General features: G+C 39.6%; 1 protein-coding gene across 4 annotated transcripts in view; it reads left to right on the top strand.

Annotated features, from left to right (window-relative positions):
• CDH8 (cadherin 8) overlaps positions 1-24,874 on the top strand; it is a 219,460-nt gene that overhangs the window by 179,707 nt on the left and 14,879 nt on the right. The gene's annotated exons all lie outside the window — the stretch shown is intronic.

Here is a 24,874-nt window from a genome sequence, read left to right as displayed (position 1 = left end):
ACATCTCTCCAGCTATTTCCAGTATCTGTGCAGTAGATAAGAAAAGTAAAATGAACACTGAATTTAGATCCACAGAATAATTCACTGGCTTACAGAAAACTTGGAAGGATGGATTTAATTCCTGTTCTAGTTCTGTTCATTTTAAGATCCCAAAGATATCTTGTAAAACAAGAGTTTTGAAACCACATTGATAAATAAATATTGAACCTACGTTGGCTCACATCTCCTTGGGAGCATCTAATTAAATGTTTACTGAATCCCCAAATGGAGACAAATTTTAAGCCAGTTTGGTGTCTGTATAAAGATTCTGAAGTATTACAGTTAAGCATGTTTAACTAGGATGAAAAAAATGTTAGGTCAGCAAGGTGTTGAAGGGCACTTTCTATTTATATTACTGTTTCAGAGAAAGGGCATAGCTTCATCTTGTAATACTATAGAAGTGGAATTTCATTCATGGTGGAAGAAATGTAGAAAATAGATTTGATCCATTTTACTATTGGTGAAAAATAAATTTAGACTGATCCTTTTTCTTGGCTCGCAGCCATACTTGAAGGTCATAAGGAAATCATGGGAAATGATCAGAGTTATTCTGTAAATAGTGCCAATGTATTTGTATTTGCATTTGCATTTGCAATTATTTATACGTATTTCTTTTTTATAATATTGAATACTATTAGGGAATCTGGGTAAATTACAGTCTCATATTTCCTATATGTGCAAGAATAATGAAGGAAATCATAACATGCAAGTCAGCCTTGCTAGTATTAATATGAAACTTGACTTCTGTGTGTAAACATAATATGTAACCTCTTAAATAAATAAGAATATGCTTTTTTTCATAATGATTTTGTTATTCTATCTGTAGCAGCCAGTGGAGGATGATGGTTCTGCTTTGATAAATATATTATAAAAAAGCTATATTCCTGTACCTATCTAAATATATGATGTCTTTTCTTTTAGGTATGTAGTATCATTCATTGCAAGTGTATTTATTATTATGTATGCATCTTTATAAAAAAAATGAGGGAGTCTTTATGAGGCTATATTATTTTAGTTAGCACTTTTATTGGCATAAAAAATAAAGTGACTAAAAATCCTTTTTCATAGTCCTCAATATTAGAATACAAATTGGTTTAAGTACCTTAAATACGAAGCTCCCATAAACAGTGGTTTCCCTTTGCAGCCTGACAAAATAAGCAAAGGTTTTAACATCCCTTTTTGAACAGAGATGATCAGAGATAATCATACCACTAATTAACCTTCCCTTTCCAATCTGTTCCCCTTTTAAGATTCCCTTTAGCTCCCAATTGAAGTCAGTAGCAAAATACTTAATGGCTTGAGTAGGAGGAGTAGGGACCTTTTTTATAGCATCACTGGGAGGGGTGGGGAAGGCATTTTAGCTACAATATAGATGTTATGTTTTATAATTGAAATTTTATGGTACTTTAATCAACAAAACACCTTTTGTTGACTGAAACCCCTCTTTTGTATTTTTTTAAGAGAAAGTGATTCACATCCCATTAAGAAATAAATATATTGTTATCAGATTCCACTTAAAGAGACACAATTGGTTTAATATATCCCTATCTTCAAATGTTATTCCAACTGCATGTACCTGTAAACCATATATTTTTTATTAAGACTAGTAGCCTACATAAAATATTCCATGTGTGGTTAGTTGTATCTGCTAGAATAAATATTCGCTTGTGCAAGGAAGGATTCCTGACAAATGCAAAGATGTAGACTAATACAAGATGAAGTCTCACCCCACATAAACTCAATAACTCTTTGCTTTGTGGAAGCAAGTTAAGTATAACTGGCTATTTCTCCTGAATGTTTCTATAAAAGTTAAGCCATTAGGACAAATTCTGCTCTTAGTGATATAAGCGCGAGTCAGGAATAAATTTTTCTGTTACAGAATGACTTCCGTGAACTGCAAATGGAATTAAGCCCAATATCTCTTTAAAGTTTTAACTTATAAATCTAATTTAAATATATCTCTAATTAAATCAAATTAATTAATCTAACTATATATACTATTGTGTGTGTATGTCTATATATTACTGATTTTGCTGATTCTGTTCTTTATGCCCATTTAAACTTTCCCCTCTCATTTCTTTTCCCCACCTTTACCCCCATTTCTCCTGTATCTCCATACTTTGTGAAGCACAATGGTGAACAAAAGTCTCTCTTTTCTAGGGTCTTTCTGAAACTGTTTTCTTGCATCCTACGTCATCCTTTGCGTAGTATTAGCATTACCGGGAATATCTGACATTTGTCTCGCTTGAGGAAGTTTTGATATCATTTGACCTCTTCTTTTGGCATTATAACTTGACAACTGCTTTCAAAATCATAAGTTCTGTCTACATACTTACAAAATCAAAAGCACTGGTGCCTATTAACTCACACAGTTTACCCCTATTAGTTGATGTAGCTTTTGAACCTTCCAGATTGCCAGTAGGCAATCTAAAAATGGCAGAGATGCCTTATCTGTGTTGCACAGATGACTACAGATATTATAATAGGCTAAAACATGCCTTTGCCAAATGTTTTTATTGACCACTTGACATAATGTTTGTGTCTTCCTTAACATTCGACAAAACACTTTTCCTAATGTTACATTATGTGTTACGGAAATTGGCCAGTGATCATAGCTACATTCTGTTCCTGCAAAATGATTTACAGGCACCATGACAAGGTTTCTGTCTGCTCAGACTGGTACATCTGCATATTTACAGCGTCTTCTGTAGACAAGACATCCTGAAATAACCTGTAGGGGCCTCTGCTGCTTTTTTGATAACTTGGCTAAAACAGTTATCATGTATGTCATCATATAACTCACCTAAAGTCCCACGATCAGCTCTCAGAAAACAATATTCATTGAGTTTTTTCTATTTTTCCTTATATTTCTTCCTGTTCTGATACCAGCACAAAACTTCTGTTACTGAACATGTTTTCCTAACCTTGTTTCACTGCCTGGTGAAACAATTTTTTAAACTTAGCCAAATGGGCTGCTTTTTCCCACTGAAAAAACTATTGAAACTGACTTGGTATCTAGAACTGTATTGCAAGCATAGGCATTTTTCACTGGTCAGAAGTCAGATAGCTCTCTATTTCTCCATCACAAAATGCAATCATAAAGTTTCACAGTAAACATTAATCTATTGGGTTACCAGTCATGTAAATACATAATCCAGTGCTGACAGAAAGTTAGGAAACTGATAAATTTTGTTATTTCATGGCACCAGTATACTGAACTGAAATGGGTCCTCTGAAAATGGGATGTGCTTATAGTCTTTTAACAGAAGTATGATCATCACAAAAATGTTATTGGATATCTGGTGCTAGTACATTTAATTTTCTCCAGTTTTGACATGTTTCTCCTGTATATTTCAAGTGTATGAAACATTAAAGAATCCAAGCTCTTTATTATTCCTATTGCTAAGACGATTAAGATCAGAGTCTTTTGATAAAAAGCCATTTTCAGAGTTTTGCTTTGAAACTTTTATTGCAAATAGAGTTTTCAGTGAAAATTACATCATGTGTAGCCACCATACATTGGAAAAGCTTCCAGATTTGTCCCAAAGACAGAATTGTGCTGATTCTTCTCATTCCTTCAAAACTGTGTTTCCTAACAAAAGCATGCCATAAATTAAATAGTCTGCAGTACCCATAGCTGCAGGTGCTTGCCGCACAGAGAATATGGTGAGTTTCAGCTGCATAAGCATGAAATCTGTGAGCACTGGCAGAGCCTGGGCATGTGCCGGTGTGATTAAAAGGTCACATCAGTTTCATACAGGTTTACTCCCAAAGTTGTTCCTTCTTTCCCCCTGCCCAAAGTTCAGCCTGCCTACTCAAGTTTTGAGTTTGGACAAAATATCTTTATTTATTAGATTTCTATCCTGAGCTATCCAAAAGGCTTACAATGAAACTCACAGTCTTCCCCAAACAACATCCCAACACCCAAGAACTTCAGCTCCTCCCCTCTTCCCAACTACTCCGCTGTCACCCAAATTCCCACGCAAGCTAATCCTTCTGCCAATCACAGCCACACCTCCCAACTGCCACTCACCTTTTTTCCACACAGCCGAGTTTCCTGTCCACCCACTCCCACCATCCCCCTTGAGCCCCACCTTTCTTCCCCAATGTCCCCCATAAGCCTCTACTGCTTCTCTTACAGAGAGGCTTTAGCTGTCACCATCTCTTCAAGAAATGCACACAACTCCCCCTCCCCAACAAACACAGTACTAAATTCCTAATACTAAAATAATTATTGGGTGATACATAAGAAAGACAATGAAGATGGTTATTATAATCTGTTATTAGCAGGTTGCCATTTAATAGAAATGTTATATATAATGTAATACTAAATTTTTCTGTAGCTTCTGTAACTTCTCACTCCTGTTCCCTCCTGTGGCAAACTGTAGGGTTTTCTTTTGTACTAACAGCCCTAAATTTGTTATCAGATGCTTTGCAACTGTGGTGTGTAGGAGGGATGCTTGTGTGTATCCTGTCAGACAAATGTTTATTCCATGGTTGTCAAGGATCACAGGTGATTGACTGTACTTGGGGCCTGGTAGTCCCTTCCATTCTTTGGTTCGATGTTCCTACAAAATCAAATGTTACCATGCCATTCTTGATGTGTGGGTAGCTTTGGTGTTCTAGTCATACATCTGTATAATATTTTGCAGTGTATCCATGCTAAAAAGTCTAGTTCCCTTGCACTGGGAAGGGATCTATAGTTTACTCTGCTAGTTATTTCCTTACTAGGCTAGCTTGAAAGGAAGAGACAATATGTCATATGGGGAAAGCAAGATAGCCTGTTATAATCATGCCTTATATACCCCAATCATTAGCTAAATTATGTATCATTTTGTACTAGAATCCTACTTAAAACTTGCTGCCTCATATCATCTCCTTCACAAGTACAAGACATCATTTCCAAATGATTTTGAACAATCTAAAAAAATACTCCCATAGAATACCTCATTTTGCTTTCTAAAATAAAAATAATAAAGTCACTGTCTGCAATTTGTTTGATATCAGAAAACATTAGAAATGTTTCTCTGTCAATCTTTCTTAGAGTATAATAAAATGAGAAAAAGAGCTCAATTCTTTTCCTACCAAACATTTACTTAAGCAGAATTGTCAAATACCTACTCAGAGGGCACATCTACACCGGCATTTAGTCCAGTCTAGATTTACTGTGAAGTAAGCTACTCAAGAGTGAGGGGTTTTGGGTAGGTGTCTATACATGTGAGGATTAGGAAGAAAATTTGCTCCCAGTTCCCTGCAGACCTGAAAATATGACCTTGCTGCCACTGAAGAGTGCTCCAGGCTCCCCCTGGGTGCTAGCCCAGGGGCTGGCAGGGAGCACAAGGTCAGGAAACAGCTTGCTGCTGGGGTAGGGAATGTCCCTCTGCCCTGGCAGCAGGGAGCTTCTGGCCCTGACTCCCTGATCAGGGTCCTGGGGCTTGGAAAGAGCTATAGGGGAGGGGCAGGTCCCAGCCCCCTGTTCCAATCTGCTGGTGGGCCAGCTAGCAGCTGCTTCGCTGCTAGCTGGCCCACCAGCAGATCAGGGCAGGGGGATGGGATCTACCCTACTGCTGCAGCTTTTTTCAAGACCTGTGCCTTAATCACCTGATTGGGGCACAGGGCTAGGACCTGCCCCTGTCTAGGACAGTTAGTGGCCAACCCTGGGCGGCATGGGGAAGTCTGCATGTGCATCCTGAGGCTGTCTGGGGACTGCCTAGAACAGGACAGTCCCCAGCCACCTCCAGGTTGCACATGCTTCCCCACACAGCCTGGGACTGACTAGGAACTGTCCTGGTCAAGGGCAGGTCCCAGCCAGCTCCAGGCTGGGCAGGGCACTGTTCCCATGCAGGGCACTCATACGTCCTGCTCCATCATTGCAATTGCAGTCATGGAGTGGGGGGCTGGGAACATGATCATGATCGGAGCAGGGGCTACAAACTCCCTGCTGCCAGAGCAAGAAGAATGGTCCCCAACCAGGCACGCAGGCCGGGGGCTAGGGAACTTGTCCTCTGCCCACCACCAGCTCCGTGCTCATGAACAAGTTTGCAGTACCGGCTCTGCGCCTGTAGGCCTGCTGCTGGGAGACGTTTATGTCCCAGCCTGAGTGCCACAGTTGTGGGGCTCGGGCTGGGAGATCCTTATCTCCCAGCCGGAGCCCCACAACTGTGGAGCTCAGGCTAAGAGATAAGGGTCTCCCAGCCCCCTGCTCCCCAATTACAATGGTGAAGTGGGGGCCGGGAGATAAGGATCTCTCAGCTCCCACTCCCCAATTGCAATCTGAGAGCAGGGGGCTTGGACCCCCCTGCTTCCAGGGCAGGGGGACATAGTCCCTGCCTTCATTCCTGTGGCAGAGCTTGCCCCAGCAGTGGGCAGCTCCCAGAGGCAAGGAAGCAGATTTTGCTCCCAGTCAGGCATCTACATGAGTGCTACAGTGGCATTACTAATGCCGAGCAAATTTGGTACTTGCATTTGCAGGTAGCAAATTTACTCAGTATTAGGGAGGTTTACTGTGAAGTAAGCATGTATATGTGTGCATGCATACTTCACAGTATATTATGTTAATGTGAAGTTAAACATCTCTTGTAGACATGCCCAGGGAGTGGTATTTTTGCTCCTTCTATGGTAACCCTTTGGTGTTAAGAGTTTTTTCTTAATAAAATAAGAGGTTTCTCTTACTTCATTTCTTAGTCAGTCTGCTTATCTGTCATTTTCTCAGCATCTGATTTGTCACCCAACAGACTTTACTTTCCCAAACCTGTATCTCAAAGACTTAAGAGGTGTTACTGCCACCTGAATGTCCTGGCTTTACTCTGGCCAGCTAACCTACTGATCTCAGTTATAAATGGCTTCTTAAGGGACATCACTAAACCCATTTTTGTCTTATGGATGTACTGTGCTCCTCCAGAATAACAGCACCCATATGGCCCTTTGTGTGTGTGCTGTAAATCCTCTAATTCCTTTGCGGACTCATGCAGCTTTTACAGGTGCCTCGGGGAAAGTTTGTGGCCCAGCTGCCATCTACCCCAGGGATAGTTTCACAATGGGGAAGCTCATGCCTGTGTGCTTTTAATGTATTTAACTATCATCCTCATTTTTATACATAAGTAATTAAGGTAGTTGCACATTTTTTCCAAAGAGCAGTTCTAATGTATCCAATCACATCCTCATTAGTGCTTAAAAAAAAAAAAAATCAAGGGATGTGATTAAGGGAGCAGGTACTATGCTCCTGAATATCCACGAATATTTTGCCACTCCTTTTGAAACACCAGTAGCATGTGTGTGCACTTAGAATATTGAATACCTGTGTTTAATAATATGTAAAGAATAAATTGCTAAGCCTAGGAAAGACCCGTGGTTAGAATTTCTTTAATTATTATGGACATAACTTTGCAGATTGAAATCAGTGGGGCTGTTTGCCTGGTAAGGTACTATTCAATATGTAGGAGACAGAATTGGGTCCAAAGTAATCTGCATAATTATATATCAAAAGATCTAAACTGAAAAAAAAATGCAAGTTTATGATATTTTCTACAGATACCATATTATTAATTTTGTTATAGAGTTCAGTCTTAAAAAGCAGAGCTGGGCAAAATTTCAAATCTTAAATTTTATTTAGTACTGAATTGGAATGAAAAGTCTTGCATTTTTTTGTACAGTATTTAATTTGCAGTTTATTGAAAAAGGATCGCACATTTTAATACACTTAAAATATTATGCTTCAGTTGTTCTGACTTCTAAAATCTAAAATATAATTTGAAAATTCAGAATAATAAAGCCAAAATGAAATGTTTTGACCTCATCAAAATGAAATGTTTGATTTACTGTGAACATTTCAATGACATTTTGTTGCCAGGAAACATTTTTGGAATCATGTTTTCTGATTGAAAACTGCTCTATTGAAAATTTTTTACACGATGTAGTTAAAAGCCATATGCTTAAGAGACGCAACATTCCTAAGTTTGATCCCTAAGAATTAGATTATGCAAAAATTAAGGGTATTTAGATCTGAGATTATGTCTCTGGGCCATTACTAACAAGAAAAAGGCCCAGTTTCTGACTAGTATTATATGCAGAGCTAAGAGGAAATAAAAACCTAGTTTCTGGATATTTAGTGGTAAGTCAATGTTGCTGCCATAGGCAGACAAGGTTCTTTGGGTAAATCTGATATCTTTTATCAGACTTAGTTGGAAAATTTCGTCTTTACAAGCTTTCAGGTACAATTACCCTTCATCAAGCAGGGGAAGCGTCTGCACATGGTTTGTGCTCTTCCTGGATGGAGTAGTAAAGCAGCCAGAGGCCAGTACATATGCAAGAAAGCTAGTCAGTTAAAATATAAATCGAGTTGGTCAATAAGCGAGAAACAGGTGGGTGGGGCTGGGGGGTGGGAAGAGGAATGAATATAGCTGTAGTCAAAGGATGAGCGACAGGAGGTGGGGTGGGGAAAGGGAATAAATATAGCTGCCAAAAATTGGAGGGTTTACCTGGAGAGTCAGATGTCAGGCATGTTACAATGTGTCATAAATCCAATGTCTATATTTAGTCCATGATTGTTCATATCCAGTAGATTGATAAAGTGAAGTTCATAGGCTTGTCTGCCAAAGGTGTTTTGTAAATTCCCTTTGAGGTTTATAACTGAGTGATTGGAGAGAGAGCAGTTTTTTTGTGGGAAATGTGCCCTGACAGGTAATTGGGTATTGTTGTCTTTGATAGATTTTTGATGTATGTTCATTCTGGTGCACAGTTGTTGTTTAGTTTCTCCTACATATTTTCCATCAGGGCATTTGGTGCACTGGATGAGATATGTTGCTACCATTTTACTTTCAACCAAGCCATGGAGCAGGGAGGCTCTGAGTAGGACTAAGTATGCCAAAATGTCAGTAAGTTCTGTTGAGTCAGCAGAAAGGCCATTTTAATTTGCTGCTACAGTTCTGTCCCTGAAGGAAATACAAAGCTGGAAGAAATTGTGTTTTATGTTGGTTTTTTTTGTGGAATGCCATTGCTGCCACTTTGCAAGATTTACTTGTAGAAACGGACATGGTAGATGGAAGCACAGGGGTCTCTGCTTGCTGTACTCTGGTCCCCCAGTCTTAGTCAAGCTAAATGGAATTGCTAGGGATCTGTAAGCGTGATGGGCTTTAATTCATCATACCTAGTAAGCAAGCAGACATTGGGCTTTTCATTCAGCATTATAAAATGTGAGGCCAACCTGTGACAGGGCAGAATGTAACAAGGCCTCTAAAGGATGAATAACAGCATCTTAGCACTTTGACATTTGTTTGCACTAATAAGAAAAATGAGGAATTGGCAACATCAGGTGGCATATGTTATTACAACGTGGTGACACTCTTCATAAACATTCTCAGAACAATAAGCAGGCCAACAGGCTCTCAAGTTAATGGTTTTATAAAGGATGTCCTCATACATTGCAATAATGCGCAGAGCTTCCATGTTGCTAGGCATTAGATAAATGCATACAACACATGCTTTTCATTCAGATCTCGTTGTTGTTTCATCATTCTAATTTGAATAATATAGCAACCCTTTTGAGACTATGTGATTTCAAAGCAACGATAAGGCCCTTTGTTTTCCTACATTGTTCAGAAGTAGTCATAACCCCTCCTTAATCTGAGCCCCTCATTAAATATTTACTCAACCTATACTCTTCATGTGTGGTAGCTTTCTGATTCCCTTCACAGTTCTTCCTTTACTCTCCGGTTGTGTACTTTTTTTTTATGCTATTCTCGTGCTTGAGTAAGATTTTAAATGAACTCTCCATTTCCTGTGGTGATGACTAGAGGAGGGATAAGGCTTTTCTCATTATTGTCTGTCTACATAATGTGTTGGATCCTCAGTATTTTTCTTCTTTCACCACTACCTGGCTCTGTCACCTACCGTATCTTTTTTCTTATGTATAGGCAGCTACTCTTCCCAGGCTCATTTCTGGTTAAAGTCACAGCGCAAATGAGCGTGGAATGCAGTTTCCATTGCAGATCTACCATTTAATCCTACCGGGCTGTTCTCAACTCTTTCTTGCAATTCTCACCACTTCTGTAGGAAGAAGATTGCCTCCTCTTGGCAGCCTAACACAGAACAACTTTGCCCTACCTGACACAGAGAATAAAACCAGACCCACAAATTCTAATCCAGCTGCCCACCTCTTTCACACTTTTACCATACTGGCTACTTTGCATAGCTGAACCTTACTCCCTCCTCTCCTGTATTCAGGATGCAGGGTTCCAGCCAGACAGATACCCTCTCTCCTACGCCATAAGTCAGATGTGACACATCAAGCCTTCATTGGACCGGACAGGCCAACCTGATGATCCAGACAGCAAGGAAGGGGTCGCCTGGTAAGCTTGTTGTCCTGTTTTAGGCATCCTTAGGTTCTTCTTCAGCTCTGCTGTGTTTCCTGAAGCCCCTTCTCTTTTTCCCCTGGCTGTAGCTGGCAGCATGCTTCTCCTGGAGCATTTATGTTCCAGATGTTCTTTTAAACCATACAGTCCTGTCTTCATCCCATCCCTTTTGTGTTGGCTTCTTCCCAACTCCCATAAATAATAGTCTCCAGCTAACCATTCAAGAACTGTATGCTCAAACGGGGAAAGAAGGGCACACACTCATAGTATTATGTAGTTCCAGTGAAAGGCTTTTTCCCATTGGAAATATCTGTCCCAATTATGCAGTTTATTTCAGAAAACTTACGTGAACACATCACAGTGCAAACATGAAACAATAATGATAAAAAATTAGACTGATACAGGAATAATATGGTATATGTACAGCATACCATTATTATGCATACATGATCAAAAGAGGCTTTTTACTTTTCTTATTCATAATTTATTGGGGCTGCTAGCAACATAATGTTGACAAGGAGTCAATTATGTTTCATTTTATAAATCAAACTAATTAAGAACCAGATGCGATCTAAGTGAAAAAGATCTGAGGTCAATGTTGAGTGCCATATGTACTGCAATGCTTTCTTATGACAGAGAGATGTATTGGAATGCTGGGTAAATTTCTTTGCTGCAATGGGTTTGCCATGCCAGGATAGAATAATATAGCTTTAATTTTCCATGTCAATTATTCCATCACCTTACTCATCTTACTGTACTTTTATTAATAAAGCAAGCTTTATTTTAAAACAATAAGACAGAGGAAAAAAAAGATAAAGAAAACAAAACAGAAAAGGGAAAAATGGGTCAGGTAATTACCGTGCAAGAAGAAATCTTTTTTTAAAAATGAAAATCTGGAACATGGATAAAAGAGGAGCTCAATATCCAGAGATAAAAACAAATTAAAGCTTCAGTATAACTTAATTTCAGCTAAATGGTAGGGGAAAATGATAATGAAATTGGCACATCAAAATTGTATTGCTCAGCAGGCAGGAGAGCTTTCTTGGCCTTGATGTTAGTGAGTGCTGTACTTCCTCACCAGGGACTATAATAGCAACAGGGGGAACAGAAGTTGGATCCTTCAGAACTTTTAGAAGTTTTTTCAAATGTACAGAAAATATTTTCGTCTTTTGTTATAACTTCAACTTCATAGATTTCATAGACATCAGGGCTGGAAGGGACCTCGGGAGATCATCGAGTCCAGCCCCCCTGCCCAAAGGGCAGGAAGTCAGATGGGGTCATAGGATCCCAGCAAGATAAGCATCCAATTTGCTCTTGAAGGTGTTCAATATAAGTGCTTGAACCACCTCCGACGGCAGGCTGTTCCAGACCTTGGGGGCTTGGACAGTAAAGAAATTCTTCCTTATGTCCAGCCTGAAACGGTCTTGCAGGAGTTTGTGACCATTCGACCTAGTCATCCCTTGGGGCGCTCTGGTGAATAAACGTTCCCCTAGATACTGGTGGTCACCCCTAATAAACTTATAGGTGGCCATCAGATCACCCCTGAGCCTGTGCTTTTCCAGGCTAAAGAGCCCCATGGGCTCCTCAGCCTGTCATCGTAAGGTCTGTTTTCCTGACCTCTGATCATGCGCATGGCTCTTCTCTGGACTCTCTCAAGCTTCTCCACAACCTTTTTGAATTGTGGAGCCCAAAACTGGATGCAGTACTCCAACACTCTTGGATCCCAAAGTGTTTTACAAATACTAATTGAAACCTTAGAGCAACCATGATAATTAGGTTAGAGCACTTTACGTGATTTCTTTGTAGTGCTCATTTTCTCCATCATTTCAGTCTGCACTTGTCTTTGGTGGAGACAAACATAGTCAAATATGGCATCAGTACTGCGACTGTTCATCATACAGTCTCACTACAGACAGTTATCTATTTATCTATTCCCCCTCCTATTATTTCCCATACCCAATTTCATCAGTGTAATGCTGTCATGAGCCATGATTCAAATTCAGAGAAGACCCAAGGCAAATAAACATATCTAAGACTTCCAGAGAAGCTTCCATTACTTACCTGGTTATATCTTCTTCAACACTTGTAGGTTTTTCATTCATTTCAGAACTTTGTATGCTCTGACAGTCTATTCCTGATGTCTGAACCTGTGTATTTATCTGTAAATAAGCAAACTTGACTGGTAGACACTCTCGTTGGCCTTCTGCTCATTCCCTTTTACAAATTATGTCAGTATTCTGTAACATTTGAGGTTTGGCTGTGCATACAGATTAGTGACCTGATTGTTTATGCAAGTATCTAAGAACTGTAAAATACATTTTCTTTCAGTAAGAAAAACTGCTTCCAACACTGGTCTTAGACCGAGTAGGGCAGCCATACTAAATTCACCAAGGGTTACAATCAGTAGACACGCAAGGAAAATTTACATAATTTATTCATCATTATTAGTTATACAGTTTGCCACAGTCATTTGTCTCTTGAGAGAGAGATACTATTTCTTTCTCCACCACTGAATAGTTTGCACCGGAAGTATAAAGTGACTGAAAAATAGAAATGTTCTTTGCCATAGAAAGATCTGTCAAATTGTTGATTTAAAATTTCCAAAATGCACTGGGTCATCTGTCGCATTTGTAACTCAAGCTATATGGGAGTAGAAGAATGCAGCTGTTTCTCCACAGCCTTTTCATACCATATGTTGCTTCCTGCTTGGCAACATATATGAGCAGAGTGGCTCTCTTTGACTTGGTTTGTTTTACCAAGTATACACAAGAACCCATAAACATTTTTCAAGACAATATCTTCTGAAAATGTATTGTTTAGAGGCCTCTGCTGGGATGCAAGACCCTTCTAGTTTCACATTTGAAACTTAATCCCTCCAGGTTTTCTGCAAGCAAGAAACAATTCCCTTGATGTAAGTACTCATAAGCAATATGCTTTCTATCTGTGTTGATTTTCTTGTAAAATTAAGTTAATTCACTATGTAGAAGAAATAATATCTCAGAGCTAAAGACATTTGTACCAGGGATATTTCCATGGATCTCCCTCTCCTTTTCCCTGATCTGATCATGTGTCAGAGTTATTACTTTAACTCACAGCTATGGCACTGCAACAGCCTCCTGTACTTCCACTTTCTCCTTACTGTTAGGTTTTGATCTCAGTTTGATTTGGTTTTGCATAGGTTTGATTTTGTATTTTTGAACAGGTAATTGGTGCTTACGGCACAAGGCCATTTTTATTCCCCGTGTTTGCATTTTGGACAGTTACTGGATCCTTGCTCTGATAATGTGGTGTTTCCCTCTTTTATCAACCTCCAACTGCAGGCTGTCAGTGAGAATAACAATTAATTCCTCCACCCCGGTTGTACTTTTTCGTCTTCTAACCACTGAGGCTCAATAGATGAGGAATTAGTTGATATTTCCACTGACAGCTTGTAGTTGAAGCATAGTTACACAGATAGCCACATGCCTTTGCTACAGTAAGAATCCAGTTTGGGTACAAAATGCAATGTAAAGCACTGATTTGTAATGGTCTCTTGACACCAGCACCTATTAACAGGCAAAAATTCCTGCTCCTCAGTAAAATTCTCCTCCTATCAATATAACTGAAGCCTGGGGCATTATAAGAAACACACTAAAAAAAGGAGACAGAGTACAGAATATCTTGTGTATTACATTCCTCTATCCAGCGCTCCCTCTAAGCTGCGCGGCCGCGCAGGCGCGTCTGGCAGCGCGGCATGAGCGCACCTGTATGGCTGTGCGCACAACGCAGCTTAGAGGGTACACTGCCTGCATCTGATTCCTTCTTTAACTTGGGAGCTAGTTAATGTTTTCCACTTAACCCAAGGCCTTTTCTATATAGGAGAACTATTGTACAATCATCTTGATATAAATTTACAGTGTAGTAGCTGTCCTGTACTATATCATATCTGCCCCCCATGGTAGGCACTCTTATTTTGCCCTAAGAATGTCTTTATGTAGTTTAGCATAATCCACTTTCAAAGCGGTCTGAAAAAGGAAGTCTTGATGTGTAATAGGAGTGTCAACACAGGGAGCAATTATACCATTACTTTCCTAAGCTATTTACCCATGTACAGAAGTCTTAAAGTGTTTTCCTTTCAAACATATTGTCTAATCCAGTGGATCATTCCACTGACTTTGATACAACAGGAACATTTTCAATACAAGTATTTTTAAGAGAGCACTGAGCACCCATAGAAGGAATGGCAAGGTCATATACAAGACTATAGGAAGGTTTTGCATAGATATTAACCTTTTCAGGGCAGAGACCACATGCCAATCTGTCCTGTTTGGCACCAAATACACTAGTGTTGCTCAGGATGTAATACATTATCTTAGAACTCTTCCAGCTAGGTAGTCATTGTATTCCCCATTATGTAAACTCTTTCTGTCCCACTGAGGATAGGTGGTTTGGGGCGGGGGCGGTCAAATATATTTTTAAATACTTGAAGCCCACCTCATCAGCCTTCATTCAACAGTGATGTAACTAGGGCAGGGCAAGCGGGGCACAAGCCCCAGGCACCAAATATGAAGGAGCACTAGAATTGCTGATCAGATGTCTTTGCCACAGCAGGGACAGCCCTGCACTAATCCTGCCTGACAGGATTAGTGCCCGGGGCTCCCAGCTCCTATGTCTGAGTTCTGCGCATGAAACAATCTTGGATCAATGATCGGATTGCTTCTGATTTTCAGGAGTGTGTGTTCCTAAGTGGGGTTCTTTATCTTCATCTTCTTTACCCTATAGCCACCACAGTTCTTATCACACAGGTAGCTTAAGATCATCTTATCACGCATATTAATAAACTTGCTTCTGCTATATATGCTATATACGGTTAACCTTCACCGGAGTTTTCCATTCTTAGGGATTCTGTCCATTTTAGGTAGGGGTAGGTTTTGCAGTCAATTGTTCCTCTTTTCCCAAGCCAAAGTTCCTTATTTTAGTTGTCCAACTTCTTGCTTTGGTTATGGTCACTCAGAAAGGGCATTTTTCCATTGTGCTCCCTTCCACCAGGTGCAGGTCACTTACACAATTTAAGCTAAGCATGAAGGCCCAGGCTCTGAGTCTCTCCTGGGGCCTACAGGTGGGGAGGTGAGTAAATGGTGCCTATCCCATCCCTGAGGAGCCTGTGTCACAGCAGGTGCAGCTCTGGGTCCAATGTATGGGGTGGGAGAGCAAACAAGGCACCAGGGTTGACTCTCAGGAAGTCCAGCTATGGGCCTGCTACTGCCTGAGTGGATGCTATTTCAGCAGCAATAGCAACAGTAGCCCATGAAGATAAGCCTCCCCTTCTTCCTACCCACATTCCCCCATTTCCCCTCTCAATCCCAGTTGTCTACAAGAATTGACATACCCTCACGTTACCTCTCATTCTGGGCACTCAGTGAGCTTGTTATTCCTCTGTCATTCAGAGCTGAAATGGATTCCTCTGGCATTAATTGAATATGTAACATGTATGGGCAAAATTGTGTTAGCCCTTGTGTGACTAAGTGGCAGTTTCCTAGCCATTTAAGGGGCATTTTTGGCACTTATACACAATTTGCGATACACATACATGTGTAACTTTTCATGTGGTTACTTCACATGCGTTGTAGGCTTCACACCAGCTAGGAAGCTATGTACATGCCTACCTGTCCCAGGAAGCGGGGATGGGGGAGGAAACAGGAGGAGAAAGAAGGCCAATTGTTTAAGGCACTTGCGTAAGAACAGGGGACTTGGATACTAGACTTCCCCTTACCTAGAGGGGTGTCTGCCTCTGACAGCTGAAAAAATGTGTTTTTTGTGCAGAAAGAGTAATATATTTCTGCCTTGTGAGCATAAAATACAGTGTGGCATGTGGGATCTCCAACCTCTAATTCAAACCCAAGGAAATGAGGGTCAGCATTTCTAATGTAAAGTATCAAAGTGAGGGTGACAAGCCCCCCCTTCCCCAGCATTTATGCCATTTCAGATGTTGTCTATTAACTTATGAACACTTTTCTATGAACAGCATGGTCAACCTATATCTGATTGTCCTTGATAGGTAAAGCAGAGAGTAGATAGTAGTGGTGTTCCTCAGGGATCTGTGCTAAGACTTGTCCTGCTTAACATTTTCATTAGAGACCTCAGTTCAGGAACTAAATGCATGCTTATGAAAACTGCAGATAAAAAGTGAGATGGGGAGGGGAAAGGATATTGCCAATGCAGGGAAATACTAGATATGTTCTGCATTAGTGCACGGGTTGGACTAAATGACTCTTGAGGTCTCTTCTAACCCTATGATTTTATGATATACTCTATCAATTATTATACAGATTCAGTTAACCTTGTAGAGTGGAGAATTAGAAATGATATCAAATATAGCAGTATGAAATGCAAAGTCATACACTGAAAGGCCAATAATAAAACCTTTTCCTGTAAGATGAAGGCTCATATACTACAAGCAGCAAAGGAAGGGAACACACAGGTGTACAGGTCAATCATCAGAGGACCATGGGCTGCCAGTGTGATGCAGCCATGAAAAAAAGCTAGTGTAATTCTGCATGTAAGTCTATATTGCAGAATGTATTCAGCAGAGGTAAGGAATTACTGCAGGACTGCACAAGGCATTGGAAAGAATCCATTTGGTACAGTTTGGGTCACCATTGTTCAAACAACGTGAATTTAAACTGGAACAGATACAAAGTCTCACTGAATGATTAAGGGAATGGAGAAGCTGTCTTACAAGAGATTAAAAGAGCTGGGCTTGTTTAGCTCAGCAAGTGAAGGTTGTGAGGGGATATACTTACATTTTGTAAATACATACACAAGGTGATGATCAGGGAGAGACAAAAGCTATTGAAGTTGAGACTGGATTTTCCCATTTACTATGCTTGGTAGTACATACCAGAAGCTTTTCATATTCCTTGCTCATCTGGACAAAATCTTTGGGTGTTTATAGTTGTGCTTTGGGAGGGGGGAAGTGCTTAAACTAGTGCAGCTCCAAGAGCTGAGCTAATTAAAAGGGTCAGATGTCACATGTATTAGCATCCTCACACTGAAAAATGGTGGTGGGGCACTTTGAACTAAAGCTCATTGAATGCCATTTTTTCAGTACAAGGATACTGATATGCATGACATTGGAGTCTGCTGGAGTGTGGCAATTACCATGCTCCAGTAGACTTGATTAATTGATTAATCGAGTCTGCTTTGACATGCTGCAATTACGGCACATTGGAGCAGCCTCCCTGCACGTGTATAGGAGCCCTTTGACTTGATCTAGACTGTTAAACATGGTTTTCAGCCAAAGATATCTTTATCTGAGAGCTGTGCTACTTCCATTTCTGTAGTTATATCTTCAACAGTAGTTGTTAAATCCCATTCATAAGATAAGATGAAGAGCCACTGGCAAGAGAGGTGTCCATATTTGATTTGTGCTTCACATTTTTTTTCGGCTTGGTGCAAAGATCAGCTTTGAACTAGTTATGCTGCTTAGAAGTAGAAATTTCAGAAGTTGACTGTTTCCTATCTTGGTACCATTTATCCCATGATAAATTGTGTACACTCTGTGTACATCAAAGATTTCAGTATATGCAAAGAGAAAGGAGTACAAAGGCACCTGTAGACATGCTTTCACACACAGTACCCAAATTTTACATGAAACCTAGGTGTTTCTGGCAGTCTTCAGTTATCAGGGTTGTAATGCTTGCAGACATGCACTTTTCCTTTGAAAGTCAGATCCAAAATATCGCACTTCATTTTATATAGGAATAAAGATGTCTGTTGGCCAAAATTTTCTCTCCCAGACTCCCTTTGCTATGTGCTGTATCTGAGTTGGCTGCTGCTATCAACCAAAGAGGTAAATGTTTTCTGTGAAGTTGTATGTATAGAGTGAAGCAGTTTCATATACACTTTGGCTATAAAACACGCTTGTAAATTTTTAATTAATATTAATCTAATAATAACAATGAATTGTTGTTATCTGCATCCGAAAATGCCTTATAAAAATCATTATCGGACAGCCTGAATCTGTTCAGGGGCCATATTGCACTTCATTATTTCAGTCTTTTAAATTTTAAAGAACATACAGCACTTGGTGACATTTACATAAATATATCAAGGCACTTTTTTGCACTCTTTCACACACATTATTCTCACTGAAGTCAAAGGGATATTTTGTGTATATGATGACTGCAGGACGAGGCACTTTTTAAATCAAAGCCACAATTTTTGAGTTGCAGCAGCTCAAGAAAATGTCAAGCCACAAAATTTCATTTTCCTCCATATTTTGTGGCTTAAAATGCCTTAGCCAATTTAGGTCACATTTAGCTTTGAGTGCTCTTTGGCAGAGATATGCATGCTAAATTTTTTCTCATAGCAAGTTATTATGGCTGAGTTATAAACTCCCTGAAAATAGGGGCATGTAATGGAAATACTGACAGAACCTTTTTTACAAAAGTACAAATAGGCAGTGCTCCAATAAATTTTGGTCAGTTTTTTTATCATCAGTTGGTTACACTGCCACTATGTTTCAAAGAGAACATTATAAGAATTAATGGCATCACACTACTAGAATAGTATGCTATGTGTGTGGCCTGTTAAATGTTCCAATATAACTTTGATATGGTTGATATGGTGTATTCTCTGTCCAGTCTACTGGCATGTTATATAAACTACTAGTACCTCATTTAAAATATAGTTTGTGTACATATACTATGGGTGCTTTAGTTAATGCACATTAAATCTAGTATCTCTGGACATTTATACACATGTTCTAGGAGTCAGGTGGGGGAGGGTGCTTTAATTATAGAGGCTTTGAAAGTCTCCTAATTTGGTTTGACTTTTAGAGGGCAGAATTCATTTTAAATGTGAATGGTTTTCATTCATTTAATTTAAACAATTAAACTTTTCCCAGTGCTTTTGAGGTTATAGCTAGGTGGGAGAAGGAACTGGGATTCTTCATATGCTAAAAGTTTCACATGCTAAAACCTGCCCAAGATTTAAATTTACCATATTTACCCCAGTCCAAGATGACAGCAGCAGCAGTGCACAGATTCCTCCTTTCAGCACATGCTCCCTGCCTAGTCCCGCAGTTTCACCCTCCCCTCACTGCCAGGGAGTGTGGCAGGAAAAAAGGAAAGTACGTGCCACCGCTGCTGGCCCTAGCTGAGTGAAGCAGCCTGACTTCCAGCTGATGTAGTTATAGGGGGAGCTCCAAAGCCACTGTTTCTACTTGGGGATGAAAGGTGCAGCTGTAGCAGCATGCAGATTCCTCCTTCTAGCCTGCTCCTGGCCAGAGGGAAGTTTTGCAGAGGGGGAGGTGGGCAGGGAAGAAGGAACCTGTGCACCAGTGCCACCCCCTCCCTGCACACTGGCTCCCCAGAGCTCTAGCTGGAGCGGTCTTATACTTGAGGAAAAGCTTAATTTTCCCCATGCTGAATGGAAAGGGAAAAAATCTGCATTATGGAATCAATAAATACAGTAAATGTATTTGAAGACTAAATCAAAGGACTTTGCTTCTCTAATTTAGGAGCAATTAAAGCTTCTGTCACCTAAGATGTTCAAGGTTAGATAATCTCTTCCACTAATTTCAATGTCTAAAATGCTACAAGTACATCCTTGTAGTCCAGTCATCAAAACTAGTTGATTTAATTCTGTTTAAAAGCACATTCAGAGGTAGGATGTTGGCTACTTATTTACCTTAAAGTTTCTTTCTAGGCCTGGGCAAAGGTTCAGTCCCTCATTCGATTCGTCGAAGATTCGGCCCAATTCAGTGGCTGAATCTCTGAATCTGAAATGAATCAGGAGACCCTTTAATCTCTTCAAATCAAATCAGAACCCTCTGAATCGATTCGGAGAGACTTGGAAAGATTCAGTACTATAGACACAGCTTTAAACGTTTTTTCTACATACCTCAAGGTACCAGGTGCCTTGTCAATGCTGTGATTCTGGGGCAGGTGGAGTGTCCCACAGGAGCATGGGGAGCTCTGCAGTGCACTCAGCAGCAGACCCACACTCCTGTGGGATGCTTCATCCGTCCCAGCATCTCAGCATTCATGAGCCATGCTGGTACCTCGAGGTATATAGAAAAAGCATTTAAAGCTGTGTCTATGGCTGAATCGCTGATTCTCTGAATCAGCATCAAATCTTCAGATTTGGATTTAGCCAAATCAAATCAGGGACAGTGATCCAATTCAATTAATCAAATCACTGTCCGTGATTCGGGGTGAATCTGAATCCGAATCAAATACGGCCCACTTCACACACCCCTATTTCTTTCCCAGTCTTGGTAACATATTAATGAGACACTCTTAGGTTCAAGCTAGAATAAGGCCATTAGTTGTATTTCAGAAGTAGGATCAATTAAAAATTTATTGTTAGTTTTTTGAAACTTATGATTAAAATAACAAGATAATAGAATTAAATATAATATGTAGATTTAAAAAATTATCTATCAGCCTATGCAGATGATTGTGTTAATAGCCTGTATTGAATGCTAAGCACATTTGACAACCATATCATCTGTTTTCCAAACTTGAGCTTGGCATCTTGCATTAATTCTCATACTTTACTGATGTAGCATTCACTCTACATGACATGTAGGGATGTGATCCGAATAAAGCAAATCATGTCAAAATGATATGATTATTAGTAAACAAAGTTGAGACTGACTTACTGAGCATATTAGACAAAGTTGAGGGGGCAGATTCTGTGCTGACCTAATTCTGGCAACTACATCAGACTAACTCTCCTTTCAGTGATGAAGGTGTAAAGGCAAATTAGGTCCATTCAATTCAATGGAAGGAAACAGGCATAAAATTGGTATGAGTTAGATCAACATCAGAATGACTGATTTTAATGAGGTTGTACAGGATGTAATTCAGTGAAAATCGTGGTGATCATATAGAATTAATACATACAAAATATTGTGGTATGGGACATTTTGCATGAAGGAATAGTTCCCACCCTGGAGACTAAGACACCTGGAATGTAGGCCATATCTGTTCCTTAAGGAAAAGACATAAGCGTCAGTTAATGAAGAGAATAACAGATAATTGTTGAGATTAGTAGATTTACTGTACATTTGGTAGGCGAACAGGAATTGTCCCTAAATCTGCAAGTTTCCCAGGTGAATGTTCTGTCATTTCTGCAAAAGGCCCAAGTGTGCTAATGAAGGCAGTAAAGATTCTTATTTATACCAGTAATTGGGCACAGCTACATCTTCATTAATATGCTTTTCCCAATGCACATTACATTAGTACCTCTGGGTGCCTGTACTTGAGTGCAGAGGCTGCTCCAACACACTGTAGTTATAGAGCAGGCTCAATTAATTGATTGAGTCTGCTGGAGTGTGGCAATTACAGCAGCCTCCCACATTTCATGTATCAACATTTCCATACTTAAAAATGGTGGTGGGGGCACCTGAACTAAAGCTTGTCAAACAAGCTATAGTTAATGTGCCCCTGCCACCACTTTTAAGTGCACACTGCACACTGATACATGAAACGCATGATACACTGGCTCCCATCCCTAGAGCATGTGTAAATGTGCCTTCTAATGTGAGGTACTAAATAAATGCACATTAGGCTGCCCTACTGTGCAATAGTGAAAGTGCATGCTTTTTTAGTTACACTTATTGCTCAGTAGCCTATTTTTAACGTGCATTTGCATATTAGCATGGGTTTTGAGGTGATGCTTTAATGCACAGTAAAATAAGCTACTGCAAATTAAAATGCATGTGTAGATATGCCCACTGACAATCAAGTAGGGAATAAATATATAATATCACAAAAACAAGGTTACTATACAATAAAACCCTCTTTAATTCTAGATTTCGTGATTTTTAAAATCCTTTTCTAGATCTGGCCCCAATATTTCTGTGCCTTATCCGTAATAGGGACGATCATAAAGATTGCAAGGCCCTCTAATATAATGCTAGAGATAAATATTTTGGATGGGCTTGGAAACAAAAATCTCCCTTTCCACATGTGGGTAAAAAAAAGTAGAGAGATTTTACATTGTAATAATGGGCTTGGTGCTTCACCTTCCCATTAGAAATAAAACAAATACAGCTTCATACATTCAAAATAGTAGTAGTATTTCTGTAGGATGGCCTCATAGGCAGAGGAGCTTTTAGCTTTTAAAGGATTAGCAAACCAAAGTCTCAAATATAATAGTTGCTGCTGACTGAGAGTGACCACATAGATATGTTTGATTACAGCTCTGCTGGACTAAAGGTCAAGGGGAAGTTTTAGAATACTTAAGAGACAATTATCTAAAGTTCAGACTTTTCCAAAGGAAAGAACTAAAAATGACACAGACAGTTATCTAAAGTTCACATTTTTCAAAGGGAAAAGATAGGGGAAATGCCCATTCTTTCACCTTGGCATTATTTGCCTATATTTTAAGCATTATTACCTAAGAAATATCTTGTCTACAAGTGCTGCATTCCAGCAGAATAAACATTATTATTTCCCATTTCTAAAGAATTTTAACATACCCACAGCGCATCATAAAATATTTTATTTATAACTTTATATTTTCTTAAGCGCCCTTTATCTCAGCAAGGATAGAAATGTGTTGGGATGATTATACACCTGTTGATCCAGCCGTTAATTTCTGATATATACAAGTATTATTTTTTAAGCAGCTGGCATGGGACCATCAGACACGGGGATGTGAAAAAGACCAATGAAATTATCCAGTACATCTCATTGCAGGTGCACCATTCTTCTCTGTGATCTGCTCTCTCCTGTTTTATTCAATATTTTAAATGATTCAGAAAATCTAGGCCTTCCTATTGAAAGCTGTTCTTCAGACTAATAGATTTCAAAATTAGGAAGGCAGACTATGTCTTTCAGTCATTTATTATGTGACTTCCATTATAATATACATGTGACAGCATGACATGTGACATAATACAATGTAAATGACATAATTTGATCAGCTAACTAAAATTTTACAGCACAAAATCTTTTTTCTTCATATCTGGGGTCTGCCATCAAATTTGATAGCACCCATCAATCTGTTTTTTCAGAAGATACATCACAAATTGTGATGTTCATGAAAAACAGGTCAGTCTGAAATATCCATGAATGCTTCAGTGCCCACATGGCTTGGTTATCAAAAATCAGGCAAAAATACTATAAAAGCTGCATCATTTTGTATCAGATTACTTTTGGTTGAGTGGGACATTTCTTTTTTTACTCTACAGATTATTCAGAGGCCCACGCTCATAAAATATTCCTGTGCATGATCAGAATGATTTGATTTGTTTATTCTGAAGTACTCGGTTTCCAAACAGAACTTGTGTATGTATATAACTAATGCATATATTTTCATGGGTGCGTACATTAAGATATATCAAAGTACTCAATTTGTTTCAGAAACAAAATTTTCTACCTTGTCATGATCAGATCCATTTTATGTCATTTGCACATGTGCTTTCCAGCTGTAACCAAGAGGTTCAAACCTGATCTCCTTTTGAAACCTTTTATACTTTTGTGAACATGCTGCGGCTTAATGCAAACAAAGAGACATACGGTCCCCTTCCAAGGCAGTATTGATGAATTACTTTCCAAAGCCACAAACTAACGTTAGCATAGTCTGGGACTTGTGATAGCCTTATGATTTTGTGTCCTCTCCCAGGGTAGACAGGAGAGGCCTGGGCCTTAGACTACCTCCTCTATTCCTTATGTGGGGAAGGAGATCAGATCGCAATGGCTTTTTCTGGTTCTGTTGGAAGCCCGAAAGCGAGAGTTGAGCACCCGAGTTCATAGACAGATTCCAAAGGTAGGAGTATGAGCAGTGCCTTGTTTGGTGGAAGTTTTATATTGGCAGTGCCTCTGAAGACGCACATTTATTTTGTTGGGTTTTTTGCTCACTGGCCACATTTTCACAGAGAGGATTCTGTTACAAGACAAGAATGGATGGCTGAATTCATACTTAAAGCACTGAACTGGGCCTCAGGAAATGGAGTTTCAGTCCCTGACTCTCTTCCTCAGGCTTCTCACGTAACCTTAGACAAGCCTCTTATTTGTTTTGTGGTTCACTTCCTAATCTATTACATGAAGAGGGGTGATCTTTCCTTCTCCCCAAATTTTATTTGTCTTGGCTATTTAGGGGGAAATTTTCAAAGAAGACTTAGCAAGGTAGACACTCATTTCACTAAAGTCCCTTTCCAAAATCCCAGCCTAGCACTGTAAGAACTGCAAAGGACAGACAATTTCTTACCATGCAGGTACAGTACACAGAAGATAGGGACACCAATTGCCTGACCAAAAAATGCATATAAACAGTAAGATTAAATTAAGGCATTTCAATATCCTACAATGTGCACATCCAGGTCTCTAGTACAATTAATCTAGCACAGGGGGAATCAAACATACAGCTACCAGAAGTCGAGGGATGTGGCCTGTCACAGAATTTGGGGTCCCTGGACCCTAAGGGACATGGCCATCAGCTGCTGGACCCCAAACCCATGATGCCACCTGTATGCAGCCCCATCCTCTCAC

Source organism: Crocodylus siamensis, chromosome 9 (genome assembly GCF_052110815.1).
Source record: "Crocodylus siamensis isolate JL-2025a chromosome 9, ASM5211081v1, whole genome shotgun sequence".
Taxonomy (NCBI): domain Eukaryota; kingdom Metazoa; phylum Chordata; order Crocodylia; family Crocodylidae; genus Crocodylus; species Crocodylus siamensis.
Note: the sequence above shows the minus strand (reverse complement) of the source record. Positions and strands in the feature narration are given on the sequence as shown.